This window comes from Pongo pygmaeus, chromosome 9 (assembly GCF_028885625.2).
Source record: "Pongo pygmaeus isolate AG05252 chromosome 9, NHGRI_mPonPyg2-v2.0_pri, whole genome shotgun sequence".
Classification (NCBI taxonomy): Eukaryota; Metazoa; Chordata; class Mammalia; order Primates; family Hominidae; genus Pongo; species Pongo pygmaeus.
Window position 1 is genome coordinate 91617144 of NC_072382.2, and position 22518 is coordinate 91639661.

The 22518-nt window shown below is 38.0% G+C and overlaps 1 pseudogene; it reads left to right on the forward strand.

Moving 5' to 3' along the window:
- The first annotated feature begins 1193 nt into the window (after positions 1-1193).
- LOC129008893 (tubulin alpha-1B chain-like) lies at positions 1194-2664 on the forward strand (annotated as a pseudogene).
- Positions 2665-22518: the final 19854 nt, after the last annotated feature.

Here is a 22518-nt window from a genome sequence, read left to right on the forward strand (position 1 = left end):
TCCGTTGTAAACAAATAAAAATACAGATGAAAAAATGGTTTACAGAAATTGGATGACTGACTCCTGAGAGAGGGAAAACAAACATGGTGAATTCTAGAATTGATACGCTTACTATCTTAAGATAATTTTTAGGATATAGTGGAGGGAGGAGAAATACAAACAGAACCTGGCAATTTTCCTGAGTCAAGGAAGCTAAGTTGAGAACGCAGAAAGAAATTCATTGAGCAGCACACTAAAGAGAAGTGAGGTGATGAGAAAGCTCTAGAAATAAGGAAAGCTTTTCTTCTTGAGTCTTTAGCTGAATACATGTTAGTGCTTATATGTGAGAAAACTACCTGAGGCTGGAGAAATGCACAAATTCTTTGATATTTCTCTCTCCAGGAGGTAGAGCTTACAGTGGATAAACCTGGCAGATACCATGTTAATCAAGTGATTGAAGTTAACATCATCAGTACTAGGATATGTTGATATCATGTACCTCCTGATATGATATGATGAGAAGGGCACTTATTCTTTGTGGTATTATTCCCAGAATTCTATAACGCAGTGTAATCATAATAAGTCATCAGACAAACTTACAGTGGGGACCATTTTACAAAATTCATGATCTGTGTTCTTCAGAAGTGTCAAAGTCATGAAAGACAAGGAAAAACTGAGGAGCTGTCACAGATGGGAGGGGATTAAAGAGACATAACAACTAAATTCACTGTGGTACAGGCATACTTTGAAGATATTGTGGGTTTTGTTCTAGACCACCGCAATAAAGCAAATTTCACAATAAAGTGAGTCATATAATATTTTAGGTTTCCCAGTGCATGTAAAGGTCATAATCTATTAAGTGTGCAATAGCATATTTAAAAAATCATATATATCATAATTACAAATACTGAGTTGCTAAAAATATTAATGATTATTTGAGCCTTTACTGATGGAGGGGCCTGCCTCAATGTTGATGGCTACTGATTGGTCAGGGTGGTAATTGCTGAAGGTTGGGGTGGCTGTGGCAATTTTTAACAAGACAACAATGAAGTTTGCCTCATTGACTGATTCTTCCTTTCATGAAAAATTTCTCTGTTGTGTGTAATGCTGTTTGATAGCATTTTACCTAAGTAGGACTTTTTTTTCAAAATTGGAGTCAATCCTCTGAAACTCTGCTGCTGCTTTATCAACTAAGTTTATGGAATATTCCCAGTGCGTTACTTACCTCGACTCTTAGCTTGTCGAGGACGGTAACCGGGACCCGGTGTCTGCTCCTGTCGCCTTCGCCTCCTAATCCCTAGCCACTATGCGTGAGTGCATCTGCATCCATGTTGGCCAGGCTGGTGTCCAGATTGGCAATGCCTGCTGGGAGCTCTACTGCCTGGAACACAGCATCCAGCCCGATGACCAGATGCCAAGTGACAAGACTGTTGGGGGAGGAGATGACTTCTTCAACACCTTCTTCAGTGAGATGGGTGCTGGCAAGCACATGCCCTGGGCTGTGTTTGTAGACTTGGAACCCATGGTCATTGATGAAGTTTGCACTGGCACCTACCGCCAGCTCTTTCACGCTGAGCAGCTCATCACAGGCAAGGAAGATGCTGCCAATAACTATGCCTGACAGCACTACACCATTGGCAAGGAGATCATTGACCTTGTGTTGGACCAAATTCACAAGCTGGCTGACCAGTGCACTGGTCTTCAGGGCTTCTTGGTTTTCCACAGCTTTCGTGGGGGAACTGGTTCTGGGTTCACCTCCCTGGTCATGGAAAGTCTCTCAGTTGATTATGGGAAGAAGTCCAAGCTGGAGTACTCCATTTACCCGGCACCCCAGGGTTTCCACAGCTGTAGTTGAGCCCTACAACTCCATCCTCACCACCCACACCACCCTGGAGCACTCTGATTGTGCCTTCATGGTAGACAATGAGGCCATCTATGACATCTGTTGTAGAAACCTCGATATCGAGCGCCCAACCTACACTAACCTTAACCACCTTATTAGCCAGATTGTGTCCTCCATCGCTGCTTCCCTGAGATTTGATGGAGCCCTGAATGTTGACCTGACAGAATTCCAGACCAACCTGGTGCCCTACCCCCACATCCACTTCCCTCTGGCCACATATGCCCCTATCATCTCTGCTGAGAAAGCCTACCATGAACAGCTTTCTGTAGCAGAGATCACCAATGCTTGCTTTGAGCCAGCCAACCAGATGGTGAAATGTGACCCTCGCCATGGTAAATACATGGCTTGCTGCCTATTGTACCGTGGTGATGTAGTTCCCAAAGATGTCAATTGCCATTGCCACCATCAAAGATGCTGCCATTGCCACCATCAAGACCAAGCGCCGCGTCCAGTTTGTAGATTGGTGCCACACTGGCTTCAAGGTTGGCATCAACTACCTGCCTCCCACTGTGGTGCCTGGTGGAGACCTGGCCAAGGTACAGAGAGCTGTGTACATGCTGAGAAACACCATGGCCATTGCTGAGGCCTGGGCTCAACTGGACCACAAGTTTGACCTGATGTATGCCAAGCGTGTGTTTGTTCACTGGTATGTGGGTGAGGGGATGGAGGAAGGGGAGTTTTCAGAGGCCCGTGAAGACACGGCTGCCCTTGAGAAGGATTATGAGAAGGTTGGTGTGGATTCTGTTGAAGGAGAGGGTGAGGAAGAAGGAGAGGAATACTAATCCATTCCCTTTGGCCCTGCAGCATGTCGTGCTCCCAGAATTTCAGCTTCAGCTTAGCTGACAGACATTAAAGCTTTCTGGTTAGATTTTCACTTGGTGATCATGTCTTTTCCATGTGTACCTGTAATATTTTTCCATCATGTCTCAAAGTAAAGTCATTAACATAAAAAAATGTTTATGGAATATTTTAGATCCTTTGTTGGCATTTCAACAATGTTCACAGCATCTTCACTAAGAGTCGATTTTGTCTCAAGAAACCAGTTTTTTTTTTCTCATCCAGAAGAAGAAACTTCTCATCCATTCAAGTTTCATTATGAGATTGCAGTGATTCAGTCACATCTTCAGGCTCCACTTCTAATTGTAGTTCACTTGCTATTTCCACATCTGCAGTTACTTCCTCTAATAATGTCTTGAATACTCAAAGTCATCAACTTCTTCAAACTCCTGTTACAGTTGACATTTTGACCTTGTCTCATAAATCACTAATGCTCTTAATGACATCTTAGAATGGTTAATTATTTCCCAAAGTTTTTCAACTTGTTTTGTCAAGATCCATCAGAAGATTCACAATTTATATGGAAGCTATAGCCTTATGAAATGTACTGCTGAACAAATGAGACTTGAAAGTTGAAATTTCTCTTTGATCCATGGGCTACAGAGTGAATACTGAGTTTGCAGGTATGAAAACAATATTAATCTTCTTGTATCTCTCCATCAGAGCTCTTGTTTGACTAGGTGCACTTTCAATGAGCAGTAATATTTTGAAAGCAATCTTTTTTATAAGCAGTAAGTCTCAACAATGGACTTAAAACATTTAGTAAATCATGCTATAAGCAGATGTGCTATCATCTAGGCTTTGTTGTTTTCATTTATAGAGCACAGGCAGAGTAAATTTAAGGGCTCTAGGATTTTCAAAATGAAATGGTAATGAGGATTAGTGGCAACTTAAAGTCACCAACTGCTTTAGCCCCTAACAAAAGAGTCAGCCTGTCTTTTGAAGCTTTGAAGTCAGGCATTGACTTCTCTCTAGCTATGAAAGTCCTAGATGGCATCCTCTTCCATTATAAGGCTGTTTGGTCTACATTGATTATTTTTTGTTTATTGTAGCCACCTTCATCAATAATTGTAGGTAGATCTTCTGGATAACTTGCTGAAGCTTCTCCATCAGCACTTGCTGTTTCACCTTGCATTTTTATGTTACGGTGATGGCTTCTTTCCTTATATCTCATTAGTCAACCTTTGCTAGCTGCCAACCTTTTTTTTTTAATTATACTTTAAGTTTTAGGGTACATGTGCACAATTTACTATCTTTGTAACTTTTTTGTAAGGCTAAAATTACCCCACCATGATTTTACATATGTATACATGTGCCATGTTGGTGTGCTGAACCCAGTAACTTGTCATTTAACATTAGTTATATCTCCAAATGCTATCCCTCCCCCCTACCCCCACCCCACAACAGGCCCTGGTGTGTGATGTTCCCCTTCCTCTAACCATGTGTTCTCATTGTTCAATTCCCACCTATGAGTGAGAACATGCAGTGTTTGGTTTTTTGTCCTTGCAACAGTTTGCTGAGAATGATGGTTTCCAGCTTCATCCATGTCTCTACAAAGGACATGAACTCATCATTTTTTATGGCTGCATAGTATTCCATGGCATATATGTGCCACATAATGGCTAGCTTCCAACCTTTCTCCTGCAGCTTCCTCACCTCTATCTACCTTCTTGGAATTAAAGAGAGTTTGTGTCTTGCTCTGGATTAGGTTTTGAATTAAAGGAATGTTGTGGCTGGTTTGATCTCCTATTTAGACCACTAAAAGTTTCTCCATATCAGCAATAAGGCTGTATTTCTTTCTTATCACTCATGTGTTCACTAATTTCCTTCAATAACTTCTCCTTTCACAACTTGGCTAACTCTTTGGCACAAGAGGCCAATCTTTTGGCCTATCTCAAACATGCCTTCCTCACAAGCTTAATCATTTCTAGCTTTTGATTTAAAATAATAGTTATGTGACTCTAACTTGAACACTTAGAGGCCATAGTAGGGTTATTCATTGGCCTAATTTTAATATTATATCTTAGGGAATAGGGAGGCCTGAAGAGAGGGAGAGAGAGATGAAGGAACGGCTGGTTGATGGAGCCAGTCAGAATGTACATAACATTTACCTGTTAAGTTCACTATCTTTTATGGGCATAGTTCGTGGTGCCGCAAAACAATTATGATAGTAATATCAAATATTACTGATCACAGGTCACCATAACAGATAATAATGATAAAGTTGGAAATATTTCAAAAATTACCAAAATGTGGTACAGACACATGAATTGAGCACATGCTGTTGGAAAAATGGAGCTGGTAGAGTTGCTCAATACAGGGTTGCCACAAGCCCTCAATTTGTAAAATACACAGTATCTGTGCAGCACAATAAAGTGAAGCACAACAAAACGAGGTGTGGCTGTGTCCTAGAACATAAATGTGTACTTTAGTGGAAAAGGTGGAGAAACTAAAACAATTCTGTAGTTTAGTTCAGTGGTCCCCAACCTTTTTGGCACCAGGGACTGGTTTCGTGGAAGACAATTTTTCCAGACTCAGGCCAGGGTGGAATTGTTTTGGAATGATTCAAGTGCATTACATTTATTGCATACTTTATTTCTATTATTATTACATCATAATATATAATGAAATAATTATATATATCACCATAATGTAGAATCAGTAGGAGCCCTAAGCTTGTTTTCCTGCAAATAGATGGTTTTATTTGGGGGTGATGGGAGACAGTGACAGATCATCAAGCATTGGAATCCCAGGAACGCGCAACCTAGATCCATTGCATGTGCATTTCGCAATAGGGTTCAAACTCCTATGTGAATCTAATGCCACCATTGATCTGACAGGAGGTGGAGCTCAGGAGGTAATGCCAGAGATGAGGAATCGCTGTAAATACAGATGAAGCTTTGCCTTCTCGACTGCTACTCACCTCCTGCTGTGCGTCCCGGTTCCTAACAGGCCGTGGATGGGTACCAGTCCATGACCCAGGGGTTGGAGACCCCTGGTTTAGTTAATGGTAGTATATGGTTTTTATATTCTTACTTTTAATAATTATACTTTGGTTATGTGAGATATTAACATTAAGGGGACGTTGGATAAAGAGTGTATGAGAATTTACTATCTTTGTAACTTTTCTGTAAGGCTAAAATTTCCTCACCATGATTTTTTTCTTTAATAAAGCAATATTGAGACTTGAGAAGCAATAGAGCAAGGCATTGATATATCACTGGTGGGAGCCTCTCTAATTTCCCACAGGACAAAAAAGTCAATTATATTCATTTGGTCTCTTAATATAAAAGTACTGGGGACGTATAGCAGGCCAAGCATTATACTATGACTAGGTTATAGAAGTAAAAGAAAGACACATGCTCTTTCATTTGGCAAGGGGGTTTATGAGTGTTATATCCACAGGTAGAGGGAGGCTGAGAAGGTTTGAATTTGTGATAATAAAATCGGGTTGGAGTCTCTGCAACAAATATCTTTGTATCATCTTCAAAGTTGATGTGTCCTGGGAAAACCAAGTTTTCATGAAAAAGTAAGGTTTATAATGGAAACGCTTTAAATCAGTAATGTTTGTACATTTTTTTAAACTCGTCTTTGATGGTCATATGTGTTGTAAGCTTTTTTCGATGCCTGAGTGTTTCTGGCTTGATAGAGTAAGTAGCATAGGTATTAGGGCAGGCTTGCTAGTGTCCTCAGGTATGTGCTGAATATTCTCAATGTATTTGTCAGTATTAATGTTGTGAAATCAATATCTGTGTGTATTCTGTACCACTTTCAATATTCCTTTTCTATATCTCCTATTAAGAAAAACATTTAAGAGAGCTGCTTTTCCGTCTTTATTCCTTTGTGAATGGTAATATTTAAAGGGATTATTACAGATATTAAAATAAGTAGACTGAATATTGAATGAGTGAGAAAAGAGGTATTTATGAGATTTGTATGCTTCTGGCATCCTACTGGGAATATTTTTGCCGGCAGCATAGCCTGTAAATATTTAATATTTTCCAGATATTATCCTCAGAGCCTCAATCCATTAACTCAAGTGTATGCTACAAAAACATATTTGTATACTATTGACAGTACATGAAAAGAGGAAGGAAAGAAAATGAAATGATTTTTCTATCAAGTACCATGATTTAGTCATTTCTGTGTTCTCTATGGGTTTAGCTCAGTGCTTGGCAATACTGGTAGGTGCTAAATTCAATTTTGTTGAAGTGAGTGAGTAAATGAATATATTAACCATTGTTTCATTTGAAGAGCATAAAGCATAATAAGCTTTTCTTTTGTGTCAAGGAATGTTTTCCACAAAGCCACCAGGATACTTGGTGCTGTTCATCTATTTCAGAAATATTTCTTGTATACCAGTAGATGGCAGTCCTTCTTCACGTCCTATCTTTCTTTAAAAGACAAAAAGGATGAAAGAGATTGAAAAAGAAAGAGATGAAAATGGAAACAGATAAAGATAGATTTTTAAATTCAGCACATTGTGTTTATTTAATTTTTATGAATGGATTTAAAACAATTAATTTTTAAGAAGCAGGGAAATTTAAAATGTGTCTTAAGTTAATTGGAAATAAACCATCAAACACAATTGACTTTGTGCTAGCTCATCAAATTTCATACCAATGAATTACATTTTGATTAAATGTCACTGTGTATTTCTTTCTGAAAATAAGCTTGTCAATAGCCACATGGCCTGTGTGATTTTCAGCATAAATGTCAGCCAGTTTCTTGCCAAACTGGACACTCAAATGATGCAGGCTTCAGTTTTTTAAGTTTGGGGGCTCTACTTTGTTATCAGCCTCGTACCTTGGAGAGTATTTAGGGAAAGGCTCAAACTATTTTTATCTCCAAAACATTTAAAATTTGTTGAGCAGCTCAGAATGCTGCAAATATCTGGACAATTGCATGCCCTCGCACTGAAGCATAGTATGGAAAACCGCCCCAACAGGAGCTCATTATACATTTCCACAGAGATTCCCAATATGTGAAACATGCTGATGCATTCATATTGCATCTCCACTACAGTAGTTGCTAGGGAGCAAACTGAGATCACCAATTTCATTTCCTTTAGAAAGTATCTTTATTTGAAACCTAAATCATGGGTTGCAGAATAATTTCCTCAACCTCTTCCCCTCATTACATTCATCATTTTTGCATCTACTTCAGCCTTGTCACACTGACCCTACTCCAATGAGAAAAAACATGACTAAAGCCCAGGTAACAACTCAGAATTTCAAATACTGGGTTTAGTTTCCAATGGATTTCTTTTTTGTATTCTCTTACTTTTGTGTTCTACAATTTGCCAACAGCTGAAAGAACCGCAACCTTAAATGTGTTCTAATCTACAGCCATTGTTAACCACAGAATTTAGGACATGATAAAAACACAGGTTCCTTGTATAGGGGTAGCTTCTCACATATTTCTCATGGAATTTATTTCTCTAAAAATAAATTACTATATGGATAGTTTGACTAACTTTATATTATACTCAGGCTCTGTATTTTTATTTTGCTTCAGTATTTGGGAGATGTATAAAACCAACTACACACAATTGCACACACACACACAAATTGCAAAAGACACAGCAAGACACTTTATGTTTACTATGATTATATATGTCTTCCTTTGACTTAACTGGAAATAACAGTCAGAATGCACACAATTCAACCACTGAAGCTACATACTTAATAATTTTTAATGTTTGTGTATGTGTTTCCCCATTAGGCTTTGAGACAGATGAGGACAGAAAAGCTTTCACATGAATTTATTTATGCAATCATGCTTTTACTAATCATTTATTAGATGCTTAACATATGACAAACTGGGGATAAAATAATGAATAAAACAAAGACTCTGTCTTTATGAAACTTAAAGTATGTAAAGGTAAAGCAGACACATAAAAAAAAAGGTTAGTAAATCAGACTCCATGATGAAAATATTAATTGGCTGTAGTGAAGGAGCAAAATATAATGAGTGTCTTTCTATCTATGGGGATGTAAGGAGGAGTGATGGAAAGCTTTATTAGAGAGAGACTTGAACTCCTTTGAAACGTGTACAAGAGTTCATTAGGTCAACTGTGAGGTAGAATTTTCTACACAGAAGGAGCAATATGAGAATTACAGAAGGTTATACATAGCATGTTTTATTTGAAAACTGAAATTAGTTGATGTGGAGTAGTACATTACAGTAGTACTGTAAATGTAGGGATGTTGTCAAGGAATCTTTGTATATCGTACCAAGGAATTTGAACTTTATTGTCTGGGTACTTGGAGTCAGTCAGATGTATGTTTTATGTAGGGCTCTGACAAGATCTCATTTACCTTTTTGAAATTTCACTCTGTCAGAGGTGTAATGGATAGACTGAGGAGTAGGAATTTCACAACAAGATCAGCTTGGAGACTTGGCAGTATTTTAGGCAGTGATAATGAGGGGCCTGACTTCAGTAGAATAAGATGAATCCAGAAGAAACAATAACGAGCTGAGTTTTATATAGGTTTAGATTGAGGTACCCATTGGGCTTCTACAGAAGAGATATATGACAGCATTTGTTATCAAGGGAAAGCTCTAAATTAGAACTGTGGCCTTGGGATCTATCAGCATATGAGTGGTAACTGAAGCCCTGGATATGTATGAGATCACCTAGTGAGGATAAGAAGAGAAAAGAAAAAAAGAAGAAAAAATAAAAGAAAGGACAAGACATTGAAAAATGTAGCATTTGAGGTATAAATAAGATAAAAAGGAGCTCTGAGATTAAAAACATAAAAATAGCAGGAAGAGAAGAAGGATAGAATGGACATAGAGAAACCAAAGTAGGAACAAGCAGTCAAAATGTCAAATGCAGCAAACAGGCACAGTAGGGTAAACATTGACTGGAGTCCATTAAATTTGGCAATTGGGAAGTAATAAGGATCTTTTCCAGAGTGGTTTATATGGAGTGTTAGGTTAGAAGTCAGGTGATTGAAGGTTGAAAAGGAATGGAAAGAGAAGGAAGAGAAGATAAATATATAGATTTTTCTTTCAAAGAGTTTCTGTATGAAGGGAAGAAGAAAGAACTATCACCAGCATATAGCACAAGACCTAGCACTGAATGGGTGTTAATATACACTTGTGGAATTGAATTTATTACATTTTGTCATCACTACAATGTCTTCACTACCTCACACTACAAAGTGTGATCCATGTAACACCCAGAAATATTCGTCTTCTATACTGATATGAGGTTTAGGATGCAAACCTATATAATCAGGTAAAACAGCTAGTGTGTAGTTTAGTGAAAGGTTAAACCTTATGGTCATCTAAGGGGAAGGAAAGTGGAATTTATAGCTCTACCTTTAAGAATTCTCTTCAAGCTCACCAGATAGATGGGGTTTTTCCTTGTCTTAGTTTGGTGCTACAGGTTGCAAGCAGGATAATTCCATGGGCCATCTAAAGCAGGACTGAGGATGTGAAGACTAGCTGACAGTGAAGAGGAACTATTAACTCATAAATTGTGAGAACTGGGAGTTTTCAGAGATCATCTGACTACAAGTTATTCAAAACCTTATTTTTGTTTTCTTAATGGAATCTCCTTTTACCAGACACATTAGTATGTGTAATCCAAATGTATGATACTGACAAAAGGGTAAGACAATTAATATAAATTTATGCTATATATTTATTTTTACAACTGTTAAGTATTTTGAACATAATAAAACAATGAGTTTGTTTTGATGAACACAAGTGTCTAAAATTCTAAATTTGGTTGCTAGAGATGACAGTTGCAATTACGTTAGCCTTAGTATCCAATTTATTTCTGTATTTTGCTTTGTTGGTACTGTTCAGAGAAAATCCTGAATCATACAAGTTAATTTTTTAAAATAGTAACTACTTTTAAAAACAGATTATTATGAAATCTTAGGACACTCATCAAATAAGCTATCAAGAATGATAGCGACTCTTAATGCTTGTCTATTCATCCATGGTTATAATTAAGACTATTAAGAAGCACCTGCTAGGCCAGGCATGGTGGCTCACGCCTGTAATCCCAGCAGTTTGGGAGACCGAGGCGGGTGGATCATGAGGTCAGGAGATCGAGACCATCCTGGCTAACACAGTGAAACTCTGTCTCTACTAAAAATATAAAAAAATAGCCAGGTGTGGTGGTGGGCGCCTATGGTCCCAGCTACTTGGGAGGCTGAGGCAGGAGAATGGCGTGAACCCGGGAGGCAGAGGTTGTAGTGAGCCGAGATCGCACCACTGCACTCCAGCCTGGGTGACAGAGCGAGACTCCATCTCAAAACAAAACAAAACAAAACAAAGAAACAAAAAAACCAAGAAGCACCTGCTAAATGTATTGCAATTTGAGGTTTAGATTTAACTCAATAAAGACTCACCCTTCCAAAAATTTTTTATTGAATGATTATTCTACAATAGAATACATGTACAAATATGAATAAAGACTCAGTCTGTGTCTTTAAGACACAGAAATTTACAATAAAGATGAAAAACTAAACATATAGAAGCAATAAAAAATAAAAGGTGGAATGACAGAAGCATGCAATAATGTAACGACTACAGTGGAGAAACTAAAAAGAAAGCAGATCTATCTGTGAGACTGCAGAAGAGAATTATATGCAGCTTCACAGAGGTGACACTGGTACTGTTGTGAAGAGTGTATAGGTATTTACTAGGTTGAGAAAGTTAGAATATTAGTAGGTGATAAAAGATATTTTGTGTAAGTGATTGCAAAGTCTTCCATTATGTAACAATTGCTGGTATTCTTGTCAGGTATACAAAAGTGAATCAACAAACAACCAATTCTTATACAGTAATCATAAAACCATAGTATGAGATATTCAATATGACGTATTATGCATTTACTTGTACAGATTATAGAGGGATCTCAAAAGCTTCTGGAAAATGAAATTAAAAGATAAAAATTAAAAAAAATTCTTAAATGTTCTCAGCATAAGCTTCATCAGGCTCAAGACGCTTTTGTAAATAATGATGCCAGCTATTTAGTCCATCCCTAGAAAACTGAGAGTCTTGGAACAGAACTATGTTAATGCAGTCTTTTTTTACATTATTAAATAAAGAAAAATGGATGCTCTTTTTAGATTTTTTAAGATTAGGAACAAAAAGAAGTCAGAATGAGCCAAATCAGTACTGTAAAGTGGATCTCTAATGATTTCTCATTAAAAATCTCACAAAATTGCTCTTGTTTCATGAAAAGAATGAGCAGGAGCATTGTTGTGGTGGAAAAGGACACTCTGATGAAGTTTTCCCAAATATTTTTCTGCTATCTAAGCTTTATCTAAGTTTCTCAAAATACTATTACAATAAGCAGATGTTATCATTCTTTGAACCTCTGGAAAGCAACAAGCAAAATGTCCTGAGCATCCAAAAACACTGTTGCTATGACTTTTGCTCTTGACCAGCCTGCTTGTGCTTTGATTGGACTACTTCTACCTCTTGGTACCCATTGCCTTGATTGTGTTTTGTCTTGGGGATCATACTGGTAAAGCCATGTTTCATCTCCTGTTATGATTCTTCAAAGAAATTTGATAGGGTTTTACTTGTGTCCCCACCCAAATCTCACCTTGAATTGTAATAATCCCCACATGTCATGGGAGGTACTCAGTGGGAGGTAACAAAATCATGGTGGTGGCCTTTCCCATGCTGTTCTTGTGATAATGAATGAATTTCATGAGATCTGGTGGTTTTATAAACCCTGCACATATTTTCTTGCCTGCTGCCATGTAAGATGTGACTTTGCTCCTCATTCACCTTCAGGGAATCAATTAAACCTCTTTCCTTTATAAATTACCCAGCCTCAGGTATGTCTTTACTAGTAGCATGAGAAGAGACTATACAGAATGCTTCTGGATCTTGATCTCACTTGTATAAAATTTCCATTGAAAGCTCTGCTCTTACCTGCAGATGATCTGGGTACAAAGGTTTTGGCAACTGTCAAGTGGAAACTTAGCTCAACTTTAATCTTACAGTCAGAATTGTGTGAGTGGAACTAGTTGAGATGTCTATGGTGTTGGCTGTTGTTTCTGCGGTTAGTCATTGGTCCTCTTGAAATAGGGCACAGACAAGACAAACTTTTTTTTTCTTGAAATGTGGATGGTCTGCCACTTTGGGCTTTATCTTCAACATCATTTTGTCCCTTCTTACAAGTTATCCACTTGTAAACTGCTGATTTCTTTGGCGGCATTTTCCCTACAAGCTTTTTGTGAAAAAAGCATTAATGATTTCACCATTTTTCCATGCAAGCTTTACCATAAATTTGTTGTTTGTTTAAGCAGAATTCATAGGGGCTCTTTCAAATTGATGTCTTATCTTTCTTAGTGCTGTAAACAAGATCTTGTTCAGCCATGTTATAACAAGTTAGTATAAGCTGATTTCGGTGCAAAAAGTTTTGAAATTCTTCCTTCCTTCTTTCCTTCCATCCGTCCCTCCCTCCCTCCCTCCTTCCTTCCTCCTTCCTTCCTCCTTCCTTCCTTCCTTCTTCCTTCCTTCCTTCCTTTCTCGTCTTGCTCTGTTATCTAGGCTGGAGTGCAGTGGCTGATCTCAGCTCACTGCAACCTCTGCCTCCCAGGCTCAAGTGATTCTCCTGCCTCAGCCTCTTAAGTAACTGGGATTGCAGGTGCCTGCTATCACGCCCAGCTAATTTTCATATTTTTAGTAGAGATGGGGTTTCACCATGTTGGCCAGGCTGGTCTCAAACTCCTGACATCAAGTGATCCGCCAATCTCAGCCTCCTAAAGTGCTGGGATTACAAGTGTGAGCCACCCTGCTCAGACTCATGCATAGTTTTTTCATAGTGTGTTTTCCATGAACATTTTGAAGACGCCTCGTACTACACCATAAAGAAAACAGACCAAGCAGGAAAACTCAAGCCCGATGGTTTGAGTATGTTGCTGAGTGCTTTAGTAGAATAATCTACATGTGAACAGACATAGAGGCCTGAATTTAAATGAAAGGCCAGTGTCAGAGTACAAGCATTATATATAGCTAATGATATATTTACATTAAGTTCAGATATATTAAATATGAGAGCAGGTTAATCTTCATTTTCAAAGTTTATATAAAAACACATTAATACACTGGAGATCAGCAACAAGTGGAACTTTGGCTTGTAACATTTTCATGTTTGCTTATTCATTTCTCATTTAAAGTATTTTAAAATACATTTAAATATTTAAAGATATATTTGTACACCCATGTTTATGGCAGTATTATTCACAATAGCCAAAAAGTGGAACCAACTCCAATTTCTAACAGTGGATGAATAAACAAAATGTGGTATATACATACAATGGACTATTATTTAGCCTTAAAAGGGAAGGAAATTCTGACCCATGCTACAACATGGATTAATCTTAAGGACATTATGCTCAATGAAATAAACTAATCATAAAAAGACAAATATTTTATGATTCCACTTATGTGAGGTACTAGAGTAGTCAATACAAATTGAAAGAAAATAGAATATTTGCCAGAGGCTGAGGAGGAAGGGAAATAGGGCGTTGTTGTTTAATGGTTATAGTTTCACTTTTGCAAGATGAAAAAGTTTTGGAGATTGGTGCACAGTAACATGAATATGTTTAACACTACTGAACTGTACACTTAAAATGGTTAAGTTGGTAAATTTTATGTTCTGTGTATTTTATCATAACTAAAAATAAAAAATATTTAAATTTGTATAAACATTTATGAAATCCTGGCAGCTTCTCTGGAATACAATTTGAAAGCCACTGATTTCATTTCATCAGTTTAGAGGTGAAACTACTGTAGAATACCTGACCATTCTGTCCATGTGTATCTAGAATTTCTAGAACTCTTTTCAGAGTTTTTTCCATAATAAATGCTTTCTTTTTATCTCACCTAGTCATCTGGAAATTCTACTACCAGCACTCTTACACATAAAGAAATGAGTACCTATTATGTCTGTGTTGATCTTTTCTTTGTTCTGTCAGATGAAAAAAAAAATCATATTTGATCTTTTCTTTTAAAAAGAAAGCCAGAAAAATGCAGCTTGAAAATATACATATAGATTTAAGAAATATATTAATTTATTTCCATATCAGTAATTTAAACAAATAAGAGTCTCTTTTTTAAACTGGGTGGCAGGCGGGCGGGTGGGTGGGAATCATTTCATTCACTGGATGCTACTACTTTGAAACTGAAAGAATTAAAATTTATTAAATAACTTCCATAATAATTACCAATTCCTTATCAAGCCTTCTTAATCATTGAAAATATATAATCAGAATATTTTGACTTATGTTTTGTGATCCATCATTCTTTAAAAGTGTAACAAATTTAATAACATAATTATTAATGTAGATTTTTATTATTATACTTTAAGTTCTGGAGTACATGTGCATAATGTGCAGGTTTGTTACATAGGTATACACGTGCCATGGTGGTTAGCTGCACCCATCAACCCGTCATCTACATTAGGTATTTCTTTTAATGCTATCCCTCCCCTAGCACCTCGCCCCACAACAGGCCCTGGTGTGTGATGCTCCCCTGCCTGTGTCCATGTGTTCTCATTGTTCAACTCCCACTTATTGAGTGAGAACATGCGGTGTTTGGTGTTTGGTTTTCTGTTCTCGTGGTAGTTTGCTGAGAATAATGGTTTCCGGCTTCATCCATATCCCGCAAAGGACATGAACTCATCCTTTTTATGGCTGCATAGTATTCCATGGTGAATATGTGCCAAATTTTCTTTATCCAGTCTACCATTGATGGGCATTTGGGTTGGTTCCAAGTCTTTGCTATTGTGAACAGTGCCACAATAAACATATGTGTACATGTGTCTTTATAGTAGAATGATTTATAATCCTTTGGGTATATACCCAGTAATGGGATGGATGGCTCAAACGGTATTTCTAGTTCTAGATCCTTGAGGAATCGTCACACTGTCTTACACAATGGTTGAACTAATTTATACTCCCACCAACACTGTAAAAGCGTTCCTATTTCTCCACATCCTCTCCAGCATCTGTTGTTTACTGACTTTTTCATGATCGCCATTCTAACTGGAGTGAGATGGTATCTCATTGTGGTTTTGATTTGCGTTTCTCTAATGACCAGTGATGATGAGCTTTTCTTCATGTTTCTTGGCTGCATGAATGTCTTCTTTTGAGAAGTGTCTGTTCATATACTTTGCCCACTTTTTGATGAGGTTGTTTTTTTCTTGTAAATTTGTTTAAGTTATTGGTAGATTCTGGATATTAGCCCTTTGTCAGATGGATAGATTGCAAAAATTTTCTCCCATATCTGTAGGTTGCCCTTTCACTCTGATGATAGCTTATTTTGCTGTGCAGAAGCTCCTTGGTTTAATTAGATCTCATTTGGCAATTTTGGCTTCTTTGTCATTGCTTTTGGTATTTTAGTCATGAAGTCTTTGCCCATGCTTATGTCCTGAATGGTATGGCCTAGGTTTTATTCTAGGGTTTTTATGGTTTTAGGTCTTATATTTAAGTCTTTAATCCATCTTGAGTTAATTTTTGTTTAAGGTATGAGGAAGGGATCCAATTTTATCTTTCTGCATATGGCTAGCCAGTTTTCCCAACACCATTTATTAAATGGGGAATCTTTCCCCATTGCTTGTCTTTCTCAGGTTTGTCAAAGATCAGATGGTTGTAGATGTCTGGTGTTATTTCTGGGGCCTCTGTTCTGTTCCGTTGGTCTATATATCTGTTTTTGTACCAGTATCACACTCTTTTGGTTACTGTAGTCTTGTAGTATAGTTTTCACTCAGGTAGTGTGATGCCTCCAGGTTTATTCTTTTTGCTTAGGATTGTCTTGACTGCAGGCTCTTTCTTGGTTTCATATGAAAGTCTAAGTAGTTTTTTTTTCCAATTCTGTGAAGAAAGTTAATGGTAGCTTGATGGGAATAACATTGAATCTATAAATTACTTTGGGCAATGTGGCCATTTTCAAGACATTGATTCTTCCTATCCATGAGCATGGAAAGTTTTTCTATTTGTAGAAAAACAAATTGAGCAGAGGTTTGTAGTCCTCCTTGAAGAGTTCCTTCACATCCTTTGTAAGTTGTATTCCTAGGTTTTTTTTTTTTTTCTCTTTTTGGTAATTGTGAATGGGAGTTCACTCATGATTTGGCTCTCTGTTTGTCTCTTATTGGTGTATAGGAATGCTTGTGATTTTTGCACATTGATTTTTGTATCCTGAGACTTTGCTGACATTGCTTATCAGCTTAAGAAAATTTGGGGCTGAGATGATGGGATTTTCTAAATATACAATCATGTCATCTGCAAACAGAGACGATTTGACTTCCTCTCTTCCTATTTGAATATTCTTTATTTCTTTCTCTTGCCTGATTGCCCCGGACAGAACATCCAATACTATGTTGAAAATGAGTGGTGAGAGACGGCATCCTTGTCTTGTGCCGGTTTTCAATGGGAATGCTTCCAGTTTTTGCCCATTCAGTATGATATTGGCTGTGGGTTTGTCATAAATAGCTCTTACTATTTTTCGATATGTTCCATCAATACCTAGCTTATTAAGAGTTTTTTTAGCATGAAGCACTGTTGAATTTTTTCGAAGGCCTTTTCTGCATCTATCAAGATAATCATGTGGTTTTTGTCATTGGTTCTCTTTGTGATGGTTTGTGTTTATTGATTTGTGTATGTTGAACCAGCCTTGCATCCCAGGGATGAATCAAATTTGATTATGGTAGATAAGCTTTTTGAGGTGCTGCTGGATTCTGTTTGCCAGTATTTTATTGAGGATTTTCACATCGATGTTCATCATGGATATTGGCCTGAAGTTTTCTTTTTTTGTTGTGTCTCTGCCTGATTTTGGTATCAGGATAAGTCTGGCCTCATAAAATTAGGGAAGATTCCCTCTTTTTCTATTGATTGGATTATTTTCAGAAGGAATGGTACTAGCTCCTCTTTGTACCTCTGGTAAAATTCAGCTGTGAATCCGTCTAGTCCTGGACTCTTTTTGGTTGGTAGGCTATGAATTGCTGCCTCAATTTCAAACTTGTCGTTGGTCTATTCAGGGATTCAACTTCTTCCTGGTTTAATCTTGGGAGGATGTATGTGTCCAGGGATTTATCCATGTCTTCTAGATTTTCTAGTTTATTTCCCTAGAAGTTTTTATAGTATCCTCTGATGGTAGTTTGTATTTCTGTAGTATCCGTGGTGATATCCTTTTTATCATTTTTTATTGCATCTGTTTAATTCTTCTCTGTTTTCTTCTTTATTAGTCTGGCTAGCAGTCTATCTATTTTGTTGATCTTTTCAAAACACCAGCTCCTGGATTCATTAATTTTTTGAAGGGGTTTTCATTTCTCCATCTCCTTTAGTTCTGCTCTGAAATTAGTTACTTCTTGTCTTCTCTAGTTTTTTAATTGTGATGTTAGGGTGTCGATTTTAGATTTTTCCTGCTTTCTCTTGTGGGCATTTAGTGCTATAAATTTCCCTCTACACACTGCTTTAAATGTGTCCCAGAGATTCTGGTATGTTGTATCTTTGTTCTCATTGGTTTCAAAGAACATCTTTATTTCTGCCTTCATTTTATTATTTACTCAGTAGTCATTCAGGAGTAAGTTGTTCAGTTTCCATGTACTTGTGTTGTTTTGAGTGAGTTTCTTAATCCTGAGCTCTAGTTTGATTGCACTGTGGTCTGAGAGACTGTTCATTATGATTTCTGTTGTTTAGCATTTGCTGAGGAGTGTTTTACTTCCATATATGTGGTCAATTTTAGAATAAGTGCAATGTGGTGCTGAGAAGAATGTATATTCTGTTGATTTGGGGTGGAGAGTTCTGTAGATGTTTATTAGGTCTGCTTGGTCCAGAGCTGGATATCCTTGGTAATTTTTTGTCTCAATGATCTATCTGATATTGACAGTGGGGTGTTAAAATCTCCCACTATTATTGTTTGGGAGTCTAAGTCTCTTTGTTGGTCTCTAAGAACTTGCTTTATGAATCTGGGTGCTCCTATGTTGGGTTCATATATACTTAGGATAGTTAGTTCTTCTTGTTGCATTGATCCCTTTACCATTATGTAATGCTCGTCTTTGTCTCTTTTGATCTTTGTTGGTTTAAAGTCTGTTTTATCATAGACTAGATTGCAACCCCTGCTTTTTTTTTCCTTTCCATTTGCTTGGTAAATATTCCTCCATCCCTTTATTTTGAGCTAATGTGTGTCTTTGCATATGAGATGGGTCTCCTGAATATAGCACACTAATGGGTCTTGACTCTTTATCCAATTTGCCAGTCTGTGTCTTTTAATTGGGGCATTTAGCCCATTTACATTTAAGGTTAATATGGTTAGTTGTGAATTTGATCCTGCCATTATGATGCTAGCTGGTTATTTTGCCCATTAGTTGTTGCCTTTTCCTCATAGCATCAATGGTCTTTACAATTTGGTATATTTTTGCTGTGGCTGGTACCAGTTGTTCCTTTCCATTTTTAGTGCTTCCTTCAGGACTTCTTGTAATGTAGGCCTGGTGGTAACAAAATCTCTCAGCATTTTCTTGTCTGTAAAGGATTTTATTTCTCCTTTGCTTATGAAGCATAGTTTGGCTGGATATGAAATTCTGGGTTGAAAATTCTTTTCTTTAAGAATGTTGAATATTGGACCCCACTCTCTTCTGGCTTGTAGCATTTCTGCTGAGAGATCCACTGTTAGTCTTATGGCCTTCCCTTTGTGGGTAACCTGACCTTTCTCTCTGGCTGCCCTTAACATTTTTTTCCTTCAATTCAACCCTGCTGAATCTGATGATTATGTGTCTTGGGGATGCTCTTCTCGAGGTGTATCTTTGTGGTGTTCTCTGTATTTCCTGAATTTGAATGTTTGCCTATCTTGCTAGGTTGGGGAAGTTCTCCTGGATAATACCCTAAAGAATGTTTTCCAGTGTGGTTCCATTCTCCCTGTCACTTTCAAACAAATCAAACATAGATTTGGTCTTTTCACATAGTCCCATATTTCTTGGAGGCTTTGTTCGTTCTTTTCACTCTTTTTTTCTCTAATCTGGTCTTCTCTCTTTATTTCATTGAGTTGATCTTCAATCTCTGATATCCTTTTTCCCACTTGATCAAGTCGGCTATCTATACTTGTGTATGCTTCACAAAATTCCCATGCTGTGTATTTCAGCTCCATCAGGTCATTTATGTTCTTCTCTAAACTGGTTATTGTAGTTACCGATTCATCTAACCTTTTTTCAAGGTTCTTGGCTTTCTTGCATTGGGTTAGAACATGCTCCTTTAGCTCTAAGGAGTTTATTACCCACCTTCTGAAGCCTACTTCTGTCAATTTGTCAAACTCATTCTCCATCCAGTTTTGTTCTGTTGCTGGCGAGGATTTGTGATCCTTTGGAGGAGAAGAGGTGTTCTGGTTTTTGGAATTTTCAGCCTTTTTGTGCTGTTTTTTTCCCAATTTTTATGAATTTATCTACCTTTGGTCTTTGAAGTTGGTGACCTTCCAGTGGGATCTCTGAGTGGACGTCCTTTTTGTTGATGTTGATACTGTTCCTTTTTGTTTTTTAGTTTTTCTTCTAATAGTCAGGACCCTCTGCTGCAGGTCTGCTGGAGTTTGCTTGAGGTCTACTCCAAACCCTGTTTGCCTGGATATCACTGGCAGAGGCTGCAGAACAGCAAAGATTGCTGCCTGTTCCTTCCTCTGGAAGCTTTGTCCCAGTGGGGTACCCAACAGATGCCAGCCAGAGCTCTTCTGCATGAGGTGTCCATTGGTGCCTTCTGGGAGGTGTCTCTCAATCAGAATACATGGGGGTCAGGGACCTACTTGAGTAGGCAGTCTGACCCTTATTAGAGCTTGAACGCTGTGCTGGGAGATCCGCTGCTCTCTTCAGAGTCGTCAGGCAGGGACGTTTAAGTCTGCTGAAGCTGCGCCCACAACCGCCCCTTCCCCCAGGTGCTCTGTCCCAGGGAGATGGGGGTTTTATCTACAAGTCCCTGACTGGAGCTGCTACCTTTTTTTCAGAGGTGCCCTGCCCACATAGGAGGGAATCTGGAGGGGCAGTCGGGCTGCAGAGGCCTTGCAGAGCTGAAGTGGGCTCTGCCCAGTTCAAACTTCCTGGTGGCTTTATTTACACTGTGAGGGGACAGCCTACTCAAGCCTCAGCGATGGTGTACACCCCTCTCCCCACCAAACTGGAACATCCCAGGTTGAGCTCCGACTGCTGTGCTGGCAGTGAGAATTTCAAGCCAGTGGATCTTAGCTTGTTGGTCTCTGTGGGGGTGGGACCCGCCGAGCCTGACCACTTGACTCCCAGGCTTCATCCCCCTTTCCAGGGGAGTGAACGGTTCTGTCTCAGTGGAATTACAGGTGCCACTAGGGTATGAAAAAAAACTTCTGCGGCTAGCTCATTGTCTGCCCAAACAGTTGTCCAGTTTTGTGCTGGAAACCCAGGGCCCTGGTGGTGTAGGCACTGGAGGGAATCTCCTGGTCTGCGAGTTGTGAAGACCATGCGAAAAGTGTAGTATCTGGGCCGGAATGCACAGTATGGTCCCTAATGGTTTCCCTTGGCTAGACAAGGCAGTTCTCCAACCCCTTGCGCTTCCCAGGTGAGGCGAAGCCCCACCCTGCCTCCACTCGCCCTGCTTAGGTCCCACTGTTCAACCAGTCCCAGTGCAATGAACTGGGTACCTCAGCTGGCAATGCAGAAATTATCCGCCTTCTGCATCAATCTCACTGGGAGATGCAGACCAGAGCTGTTGGTACTCAGCCATCTTGCCAGCATCTCCTATTAATGTATCTTTAAAAGCTACTTTATTTATAAATTATCCAGAACATTTATAAAACATTAATAAAACGTTATGTATACATTCAGCTCTGAATTTCTCAATGTCAAGGACTTAGTTTGTTCATCTTTGAATTCCCAGCATTCTTCTTTGCACATAATAAAGAGCAGATATTTGTAAAAATGTTGGACTTGCCACTCTGGGACTTTAGTTGTAACACAGGAAAGAGTCTAAAATCCTAAAAACGTAACCACTGATGATATATTGTCAGATTGACACTATGTCCAATTAGGATCAAAAAATATTTGCTCTCACTAAGAAACATATTGGAAACAAAACAGAAAAGCCCTTATGCTACATTACTTTCAACTGTTGAAATAGCTTCATTTGGAATTTTTGTTCTTAACCTCAAGACTATCATAACATGGCGGGAGACAATTTAGAGAAAGCACATACAGCTTTAATTAGTAGACATCTGAAACTGCAGACTTTAATTTGATTGACATTGGTTATAAAAAATGTTACATTAAAATTGGGTAAGAGGGCTTTAGAAGAAAACGATTATGACTTACTTTCTTCTCATGACATAAATACTTTAGTGATATGTGAAATTGCCTTTCAAAGCAACATACAGGAAAGACAATCAGAAAATATTTACATTTCTGCGATTATAACTGTCTTACAATTAAGAGTCATGTTGGAAAGACAGCCAAATAGAAATGGGGTTACATATTAAAAATCTAAAAGTTCTCCATTTCCTTTCATAATCACATGAGCTTCTCTCTTTGTTTGTAGTAAAACATAATGGCATCCCAAGATAATTCAATTATTTCACTAAACATTTTTTGGTTAATCTCCCAGGAATGCAACATTTACATATGAGGATTGTGATGACCAAAAAACTTATAAAATGTTTGTTACAGGATATTGTATTTGTTCACTTAGCCTATAAAATGCTTTTTTTTGTGGAAAATTGAATTTATCTACTTAATCTGTAAATAAATTAACAGCCTTGGGAAAACTAACCCACTGCTCCATAAATGGATTCTACCATCATGTAATCAATTCAAC